Source organism: Thamnophis elegans, chromosome 3 (assembly GCF_009769535.1).
Source record: "Thamnophis elegans isolate rThaEle1 chromosome 3, rThaEle1.pri, whole genome shotgun sequence".
Classification (NCBI taxonomy): domain Eukaryota; kingdom Metazoa; phylum Chordata; class Lepidosauria; order Squamata; family Colubridae; genus Thamnophis; species Thamnophis elegans.
In genome coordinates, this window is record NC_045543.1 from 71,323,417 (window position 1) to 71,333,899 (window position 10,483).

The window sequence follows — 10,483 nt, forward strand, 5'->3', positions numbered from 1 at the left end:
ACCTGAAGGGCCCAGGCGTCGGACGTGGTCTCCGCCCACTGATGAGCAAAGGCCAGAAGATGGCCTCCCACTGGTTGCCCCCTTTGGGAGTCATTGGTATCTAAAAATATAAACGCTGCAGGGATTTGATTATTCTTCCCCAAGTATTCCAGTATATTAACAATTTGTCTTACATTACTTCTCATTTGTCTCCCTTGTATAAAAACGGTTTGATCATTATGAATCAATTGCTGAACAACCAACATTAACCTATTTGCTAGTATTTTAGTGAAAATTTTATAATCTATGTTAAGTAAGGATATAGGTCTGTAGTTTTTTGGTTGACTAAGGTCTTGATCTTCTTAAGGTATCAGGGATATGAAGGCTGTCCTCCAAGATGGGGGTAACAAAAATATGGAACGCTTCACAAATTTGTGTGTCATCCTTGCACAGGGGCTATGCTAATCTTCTCTATATCATTCCAATTTTAGTATATGTGCTGCCGAAGCGAGCACTGTATCCTTTCAATTTTGTCATCCACATTTTTGATATTTCGTTTCAATTCTCCCATTTCGTTTTTTATTTCTTCATGATTCCTCCTTGTCTCTTCATGATTTGTAGCCATTACTTCTTGGCTTTTCATCAATGTCTCTGGGATCTTACTGGCCACTGGGAGGTATGTGGCAGTAGGCGGTCTCGAAGGTACTCTGGCCCTAAGTCATGTAGGGCTCTTCTTTGGGTTGTCAATAGTAAGAGATGTCTTGATTTCAACTAGTTTCTCTCTCTGCTCCTTCTTATGTGGTCACCATCGCTCCGATCCTAACCAAATGACAGGATACATCCTTGTCCATTTAGTGGGTTTCTCCTACCTGCTGGGGGATTTGCCTTATCACCCCAGGGTCTTCAGTGTTTTCCCTTTAATCTGCTGGTCCCTTTGCATCGGCACAGCCCGGCATAAGCCCAATGGCTCCCTACGGCAGTGGAGCTGAGATCGTCATTGTCAGCGCAGCATTGTCGTTGTCAGCGCAGGAGTCACCGAGGGCAGCAACACCGTCTGAGAGCCACCTGAAAGCAGCGTCCTTTCAGGTAGTTGCGTCTCTGGATCCTCTAGATGTTGGCCTCATGCAGGAACCCCTTTTCCGCAATTTCCAAGGCTTTAGTTCCATAAAGCTTTGTTGGTTTGTCTTTCACAAGCCTGAGCGACGAAGCTTAGGCAGCCATTTTCCTTCCTTGCACATGTGTATGATACTGAACCAGATTACTCAATAAATGCCACTTTGATGGAGCACACCGAAAAGGCTGGCAGGAAACGACGTCCGTCCAGACTTCAACGATTGCAGAACTACATCTCAGCATGCGGTCACCATTGCTCCAGTCCTAACCAAATGGCAGGATAAATCCTTGTCCGTTTAGTGGGTTTCTCCTACCAGCTGGGGGATTTGCCATATCACTCCAGCATCAATTGCATACTCCTCATTGTTAGTGCCGGCCCCGTTGTTCCTGCCATCGTTCCACCTTTCTCCAGCCCCCATGTGCTCTCCATTGATCTTTGATTTGAGGATATCTAAACTGTGGCCAATTCCTTCAAGTTATTGAGGCTGTCAATTCCAACTCAGCGTCTATGCTCCCACTTCTTTTCGGCAAAAATCTGAACTGCAAAAACAGTCTCCTTCCCAGAGCCTCCTTCTTTCCAACTCACCCTCTCTGCCAATTTTGCGTTGTCCTCCGCTTTATTTATTTATTTATTTATTTATTTGTTAGTGCTGGTCCCGTTGTTCCTGCCATCGTTCCACCTTTCTCCAGCCCCCATGCACTCTCAATTGATCTTTGATTTGAGGAGGGGGTTGTTGCTGAAATCATATTGGGTGTAGTTTTTTTCACTAACTTTACTGAAGCTGCCATTTTTATCCTTGCCCACAATTGCATATAAATTCTACTTTACTTCTACTTTATCAGCAATATCAATGGTATCAATAATTATATATCTCAATATTTAACAATAATTAACCTTCCTTAATATCACGTTTCAATATCTAAACTGCGGCCAATTCCTTCAAGTTATTGAGGCTGTCAATTCCAACTCAGCGTCTATGCTCCCACTTCTTTTCGGCAAAAATCTGAACTGCAAAAAAAATCCCCTTCCCAGAGCCTCTTTCTTTCCAGCTCACCCTCTCTGCCAATTTTGCGTTGTCCTCCTCTTTATTTATTTATTTATTTATTTATTTATTTATTATTTTTATTTATAAAATGTATATGCCGCCCAATCCCGAAGGACTCCAGGCGGCTTACAAAAAAGGGAGAAAAAAAGACATTAACGAAGACATAACAAAAGAACACGGTTTAAAATAGCAACATGTCATACATTCCTTCTAATCGGGGCTCGACCTCAACAGTGAGGTCAACAGCCCCAGGCCTGCCGGAACAGACAAGTTTTTACAGCTTTCCTGAAGGCCATCAGAGTGGGTATGGTCCGGATCTCTGGGGGTAGCTGATTCCAAAGAGTCAGAGCAGCCACAGAGAAGGCTCACCTCTGGGGGCCTGCCAGCTGACACGTCTGGCTGACGGCATCTGAAGGAGGCCCAATCTGTGGGATCTTACTGGCCGCTGGGAGGTATATGGCAGTAGGCAGTCTCGAAGGTTCTCTGGCCCTAAGTCATGTAGGGCTCTTCTTTGGGTTGTCAATAGTAACAGATGTCTTGATTTCAACTGGTTTCTCTCTCTGCTCCTTCCTATGCGATCGCCATAGGTTTGTCTCTCTGCTCCTTCGACGGCCTATAAAGAAAATATATACAAAATGTTCTACTGCTGGCATCTTCCTCCGACAAGACTGGCAAAAATCTCCCCAAAAGTATCGGCCAAATGTTGGAAATGTAAAACAACGCTGGGCACGTACTACCACATGTGGTGGACGTGTCCGGCTGCCAAAACGTATTGGAAGCAAATACTAAGATGGCTGAACGGAATCTTGTCAATGAAATTATGTCTTAACCCGGAAACCTTCCTATTAGGGATAACAGATCAAAAAATATGTAAAATTAATCAATACCTTCTCGTCCATATTTTGACAGCGGCAAGGATTGCTTACGCACAGTGCTGGAAGAGTGAAAATGCCCCCACCAGCACTATGGTGATGAATAAAATCTTAGAATTAGCAGAAATGAACAAATTGACGATGCGGATTAACGATAAAGAAGATACAGACTTTTATAAAGTCTGGGAGAAATTGTACAAATGGCTTGATAAGACAGTGAACACTTAGACATAAAAGGAGATAGCTGACTAACTTAACACGATTCAAGCAACAATCCTAACAAATAACATACAAAAACTGAGAGATAAGTGAGAGGAGAAAAGTATTAGAGGTGAGGGTTCACCGTTGACCAACTCTGCTAGACCAGGACGTCGGGAAAACTTGAAAAGCTGATAGGTAATCCGTTACAACTACCTGCATGGAATTAGCAACCAAGTTTTACTCTAGGTAAGGCGAGGTGAGCAATGGGAGATGAAAATAATTCTTCATCTTGCATCTTGTAAAGCTTGCCTTTTTTAAATAAGGAAAGGAAAGAGAACCGGGTCATCCTCAGTAGAGGAAAATATGTAAATGCAACAAAGGTTAGATTGGAGGGAGGGAGGGGTAGTAGGAAAGACAGGATGGAGAGGAGAAAGGAGAGGAACAGGAAAAAGGGAAAGGCAGAAGAAGGGGGGGGAAGGTTAAAAAGAAGGAAGAGAAAGGAGAGAAGGGAAGGGAGAGGTGGAAAGAAGGAAGGAGAGAAGAAAGAGAAGAAAGTGGGATAGGAAGGAGGAAGGGAAGAAGGTAGGGAAGCAAGGAGGGAAAGAGGGAGGGAAGGAAGGAGAGAAGGAGAGTAGATAGGAAGGAGGGAAGGAGGGAAGAAAGGAGGGAACTTAAGAGAAGAGAAAGGAAGGAGGGTAGGAGGAAAGGAGGGAGGGAAGATATGAGAGAAGGAGGGGGGAAGAAGAGAGGAAAGGGAAGGGGAAGGAAAGGAGGAAAGGAAAAGAAAGAAGGGAAGGAAGGAGGGAAGGAGAGAAGGAGGGAGGGAAGGAAGGGGAGTGGGAAAGAAGAAACAAGGGAAGGAAAGAGGGAGGGAGGGAAGAAGATACCTAACCTTTGATGTCTATAATGATTTTGATATTATGGGAATGTCTTGAAACACAGTCAATTGTAAAGCAAAACAGTGGATGTTGTATTGTCTTTTACCAGTTATTGGTTGTTGTATTTTTCTTTTACTAATAAAAATACTTAAATAAAAAAATAATAATAAAAAAATAATATCACATTTCAATATCAAAACTGTGGCCAATTCCTTCAAGTTATTGAGGCTGTCAATTCCAACTCAGCGTCTATGCTCTTCTTTGGGTTGTCAATAGTAACAGATGCTTTGATTTCGACTGGTTTGTCTCTCTGCTCCTTCCTTTTTTTTTTTTTTGCTTTACATTTGACTACGTTTTGAGACATTTCCATAATAACAAAATCGTTATAGACATCAAAAGTTAGGCATCTTCTTCCCTCCCTCCCTCTTTTCTTCCCTCGTTTCTTCTCTGCCACTCCCCTTCCTTCCCTTCCTCCTTCTCTCCTTCCCTCCCTCCTTCCTTCCCTCCTTCCCTCCCTCCTTCCTTCCCTCCTTCCCTCCCTCCTTCCTTCCCTCCTTTCTTTTCTCCTTTTCTCCTTCCCTTCCCCCTCCCTTTCCTCTCTCCTTCCCCCCTTCTTTCTCTCATACATTCCCTCCTTCCTTCCCTCCTTCCTTTCTTTCTTTTCTCTTAGATTCCCTCCTTTCTTCCCTCCTTCCTTCCTTCCTTTCTTCTCTCCTTCTCTCCTTCCTTCCCTCCCTCCCTCCTTCCCTCCTTGCTTCCCTCCCTGCTTCCCTCCCTCCTTCCTACCCCGCTTTCTTCTCTTTCTTCTCTCCTTCCTTCTTTCCACCTCTCCTTTCCCTTCTCTCCTTACTCTTCCTCCCCTTTAACCTTCCCCCCTTCTTCCGATTCCTCCCCTCTTTCCTACTCTTACATTCCCTCCCATTCTTCCCCTGCCTTTCCCTTTCTCCTATTCCTCTCCTTTCTCCTCTCCTTCCTGTCTTTCCTTCTACCCCTCCCTCCATCCACTCTAACCGTTGTTGCATTTGCATATTCTCCTCTACTGGGGACGACCTGGTTCTCTTTTTCTTTCCTTGTTTAAAAAAGGCAAGATTTACAAAATGCGAGATGAAAAGATATTTTCATCTCCCATTGCTCATCTCGCCTTACCTAGAATGAAACTAGGTTGCTAATTCCATGCAGGTAGGATTACCTATCAGCTTTTCAAGTTTTTCCAAAGTTGTGGTCTAGCGGAGTTGCTCAACGGTGAATTCTCACCTTTAATACATTTCTACTCTCATTTGTCCCTCAGTTTTTGTATAATGTATGTTTGAGTTGTTGCTTAAATCGTATTAAGTTAGTCAGCTATCTCCTTTTATATCTAAATCTTCACTGTCTCATCCAGCCATTTGTACAATTTCTCCCAGACTTTATAAAAGTCTGTATCTTCTTTATCGTTAATCCGCATCGTCAATTTGTTCATTTCTGCTAATTCTAAGATTTTATTCATCACCATAGTGCTAGTGGGGGCATTTTCACTTTTCCAGCACTGTGCGTAAACGATCCTTGCCGCCGTCAAAATATGGACGAGAAGGTATTGATTGGGTTTACATATTTTTTGATCTGTTATCCCTAGTAGAAAGATTTCCGGCTTAAGACATAATTTCATTGACAAGATTTCATTCAGCCATCTTAGCGTTTGCTTCCAATACGCTTTGGCAACCGGACACATCCACCACATGTGGTAGTACGTGCCCAGCATTGTTTTACATTTCCAGCATTTGGCCGATATTTTTGAGGAAATTTTTGCCAGTCTTGTCGGAGAGAGATGCCAGCGGTAGAACATTTTGTATATATTTTCTTTATAGGCCGTCGATTTTGTCAATTTCAGGTTCCACTCCCAAACCCTTTCCCAGTCATCTAGGTCTATTGTGTGGCCGATATTTTGGGCCCAGGTTACCATGACTTCTTTTACTCTTTCTGCTTCCATTTTTCGAGTCAGCAGGCAGTTGTATATTTTCGAGATTAATTTCTCGTCTAGACCTGTTAAGATTTTATCCAGTTCCTGGTCCTTGTTCTGAAACCCAAATTGTGCTAAGTCTGATTTGTATTTATTTTGAATTTGAAGATATGGCCACCAATCAATGTTTATTCCCATTTCAGCCAAATTTTCCCTGGAGTTTAGTTTATTTTGATCATCTAGCAGCTGTTGGTAAATAACAATTTTATCAAAATTTATCAAATTTGGGTATATCAAGGCTTCCGTCGGGGATATCCATTTGGGTAGTTGGATGTAAAATTTCCTTCTGATTTCCAGCCAATCCTTAATTAATACCCCTCTTAAATGATGTCTTCTAAAATAATTGTGGACTTTATTTCCCTCACACCATAAGTAATTGTGCCATCCGCATTGCAAGTCGTGGCCCTCTATCGTTAAGATTCTTTTGTTGACTAACATTACCCACTCTTTTATCCACGTTGTTGTTGCTGCTTGATGATATGCTTTCCGGTAGGCCCATTCTGCCTTGCGCTCTTTTATCCTGAAGATGCTTATATTTTATTCTAGGCTTTTTGCCATTCCACACGAAATTTCGTACCATTTTGTCCAAATCATTATAGAATTTTTCTCCTAGTTTGACCGGTGCTGTTTGAAATAAGTAGAGGATTTTGGGCAAGATATTCATCTTAATTGCTGCGACTCTTCCCATCAATGATATTTGTAGTTTCGACCAATTTTTAAAATCTTTTTGGATGTTTCGTAGTAGTTTATCATAGTTATCTTCTTTTATAGAAGAGCATTTCGCAGACAGCCAAATCCCTAAGTATTTAATCTTTTTAGTTACCTTTAGTTCCATTGCTTTCTCTAGTTCTTCAATCTGTTTTTTGGGAAAGTTCTTTATAATCATTTTTGTTTTTTCCTTATTTATTTTTAATCCGGCCACACACCCAAAATCCTCAATGTCCTTCATCAGTTTCGGTCCTGAAATTAGAGGGTCTTCCACAATAAAGACCATGTCGTCCGCAAAGGCCTGTGTTTTATATTGTTCTTTTTTTATAGTCAAACCCCTAATTTCCTGGTTTAATCTTACCTGATTTAGGAGAACCTCTAGCGACATAATAAATAGTAATGGGGAGAGTGGACACCCTTGTCTAACACCTTTTCTGATTCGTACCCTCTCTGTTAGTTCTCCGTTAATTATAATGTTTGCTGATTGCTCTGAGTATATAGATTCTATAATCTTAATAAATTTGTTGCCGAATTTCATCATTTTTAGTTGTGTGATTAAAAAGTTCCAATCTAAGTTATCAAAAGCTTTCTGCGCGTCGACAAAAATTAATGCTAGTTGTTTCTCGGATCTTGTTTCGTAGAATTCCAAAGTGTTGATTATTGTTCTTGTATTGTTCCGAATGTGTCTTTTTGGGAGAAAGCCATTTTGATCTGGATGGATACTTTGATTTAATATTATTTTTAATCTTTCCGCCAATATTGATATAAAGATTTTGTAATCTGCGTTTAACAGAGATATAGGTCTATAATTTTGAACTTTACTACTATCCGCCTCTTCCTTTGGTATTAAGGTAATGTAGGCTTCCCCCCATGATTTTGGGACCTTACCATTTTGTAGTGCCTCATTGAATAATTCTAATAATTTGTCTTCTACGGTATTTTGAAGTTTTTTGTATATTTCCGATGGAAGTTTGTAGTTTAGTTTGTAGTTTATTGAACACTTATAGGCCGCCCTTTTCCCTGAGGGGACTCAGGGCGGCTTACAATAATGAGGGAAGGGAGTGCAAGACAAGACATAAAAGAAAACGTGAGTAAAAAAAATAATTAACCATAAAAGTACAACATTCACTCAGCATTCGGGCGGGGAGAGAGTAAAGTCCTATCCCCAGGCCTGACGGGATAGCCAGATCTTGAGGGCCATGCGGAAGGCCTGGACGGTGGTGAGGGTACGGATCTCCACGGGGAGATTGTTCCATAGCGTCGGAGCTGCAACTGAGAAGGCTCTCCTCCACGTAGTCGCCAGTCGGCACTGACTGGTGGATGGAATTCGGAGGAGGCCTACCCTGTGCGATCTGATGGGACGCAGGGAGGTAATTGGCAGAAGGCGGTCTCTCAAATAGCCAGATCCACTACCATGGAGCGCTTTATAGATGGTAAGTAGGACCTTGAAGTGCACCCGACGATCAACAGGTAGCCAGCGCAGCTCACGGAAGATCGGTGTTATGTGGGCGAACCGCGGTGCGCCCACGATCACTCGCGCGGCCGCATTCTGGACTAGCTGAAGTCGCCGGATGCTCTTCAAGGGCAGCCCCATGTAGAGCACATTGCAGTATTCCAGCCTAGAGATCACAAGGGCTCGAGTGACTGTTGTGAGGGCCTCCTGGTTCAGGTAGGGCCGCAACTGGTGCACCAGGCGAACCTGGGCAAATGCCCCCCTGGTCACAGCTGACAAATGATGGTCGAAACTCAGCTGTGGGTCCAGGAGGACTCCCAAGTTGCGGACCCTGTCTGAGGGGTATAAATTTTGCCCCCCCAGCCTGATTGATGGAACATTAGCCAAATTGTTGGGAGGAAAACACAACAGCCACTCGGTCTTTTCCGGGTTGAGTACCAGTTTGTTAGCTCTCATCCAGTCTTTAACAGCCTCGAGGCCCCGGTTCATCACGTCCACCGCTTCATTGAGTTGGCACGGGGCGGACAGATACAACTGTGTATCGTCCGCGTATTGATGGTATTTAATCCCGTGCCTCCGAATGATCTCGCCCAGCAGTTTCATGTATATGTTGAATAGCAGGGGGGATAAGACCGAGCCCTGTGGCACCCCATAAGTTAGGGGCCTCGGGGATGATCTCTCCCCCCCCACCAACACCGACTGCGACCTGTCCGAGAGGTAGGAGGAGAACCACTGCAGAACAGTGCCGCCCACCCCACCTCCCGCAGTCGTCGCAGAAGGATACCATGGTCGATGGTATCGAAAGCCGCTAAGAGATCAAGGAGAACCAGGATGGACGCATGGCCTCCATCTCTGGCTCTCCAGAGATCATCGGTCAATGCGACCAAAGCGGTTTCTGTGCTGTAACCGGGCCTGAAGCCAGACTGGAAGGGGTCAAGATAGTTAGCTTCCTCCAAGGTACGCTGAAGCTGGAGGGCCACCACCTTCTCAACAACCTTCCCCACAAAGGGGAGGTTGGAGACTGGACGGTAGTTATTAAGAACTGCTGGATCCAAAGATGGTTTCTTCAGGAGGGGCCTTACCACTGCCGCCTTAAGCGCGGTGGGGAAGTGCCCCTCCCGAAGAGAGGCGGTAACAACCACCTGGATCCAGCCTCGTGTCACCTCACTGCTGTTGGCAACCAACCAGGAGGGACACGGGTCCAGTATACAGGTGGAGGCGCTCACAGGTCGCATAGCCTTGTCCACATCCCCGGAGGCAACATTCTGAAACTCAACCCAGAGATGGTCTGCCAAATCATTCCCTTGTGTCTCGGCTGGATCTGCAAGAGTGGAGTCCAGGTCCGATCGAAACCGAGCAACTTTGTCCACCAAGAACTGAACATACTCCTCAGCCTTACCCTGTAGGGGGTTCCCCGTCTCCCTCCTATTTAGGAGGGAGCGGGTTATCCTAAACAGGGCGGCTGGGCGGGACTCGGCGGACGCTACCAAGGGGGCAATGTGTGATCTTTTGGCTGTTAATGCCCGAATGTACTCCTTGGTGCATGCTGTCAACAGTGCTCGGTTCGACTCGGACCTATCGGACCTCCACAGGTGCTCTAGGCATCTCCTCCGGTGCTTTATCTCCTGGAGCTCCTCGGTGAACCAAGGAGGCCTCCGTGAGCCGCTGACCCGGAGGGGCCGTAGTGGCGCAATCCGGTCCAGAGACCCTGATGCTGCCGAGTGCCAGGCCGCAGCAAGAGTCTCCGCTGAACTGTGGGCGAGAGCATCTGGAATAACCCCAAGCTCCGTCTGGAACCTAACAGGGTCCATAAGTTGCCTGGGGCGGAACCACCTTGTCGGTTCCTCCTTCCTACGGTGGGGGTTTGGCCTCCGGAAGTCTAGCCTCAGTAGGTAGTGGTCTGACCACGACAGGGGAATGGTCTCATTTCCCCTCAGACCAAGATCATAACTCCACTGCTCCGAGAGGAATATGAGGTCGAGTGTGTGCCCCGCTGAGTGGGTAGGGCCTCGGATTACCTGGGTCAAGCCCATGGCTGTCATGGAAGCCATGAACTCCTGCGCTCCATCAGAGTGTTCACCGAGCGAAGGCAAATTGAAGTCCCCCAGAACCATTAGCCTAGGGAACTCAATTGCTAGCTCGGCTACTGACTCGAGGAGCGAGGGGAGGGCTGCTGCAACGCAGTTGGGAGGCAGGTACGTTAGCAGCAGGCCCACTTGACCCTTGAGGTCCAACTT

The 10,483-nt window shown here is 45.2% G+C and overlaps 1 non-coding gene across 1 annotated transcript; it reads right to left on the reverse strand.

The window, feature by feature from the left end:
• Positions 1-387: 387 nt before the first annotated feature.
• LOC116506870 lies at positions 388-494 on the reverse strand. Its single transcript, XR_004255084.1, has one exon. It is a non-coding gene; the product is annotated as a U6 spliceosomal RNA (small nuclear RNA).
• Between the last annotated feature and the right edge of the window lie 9,989 nt (positions 495-10,483).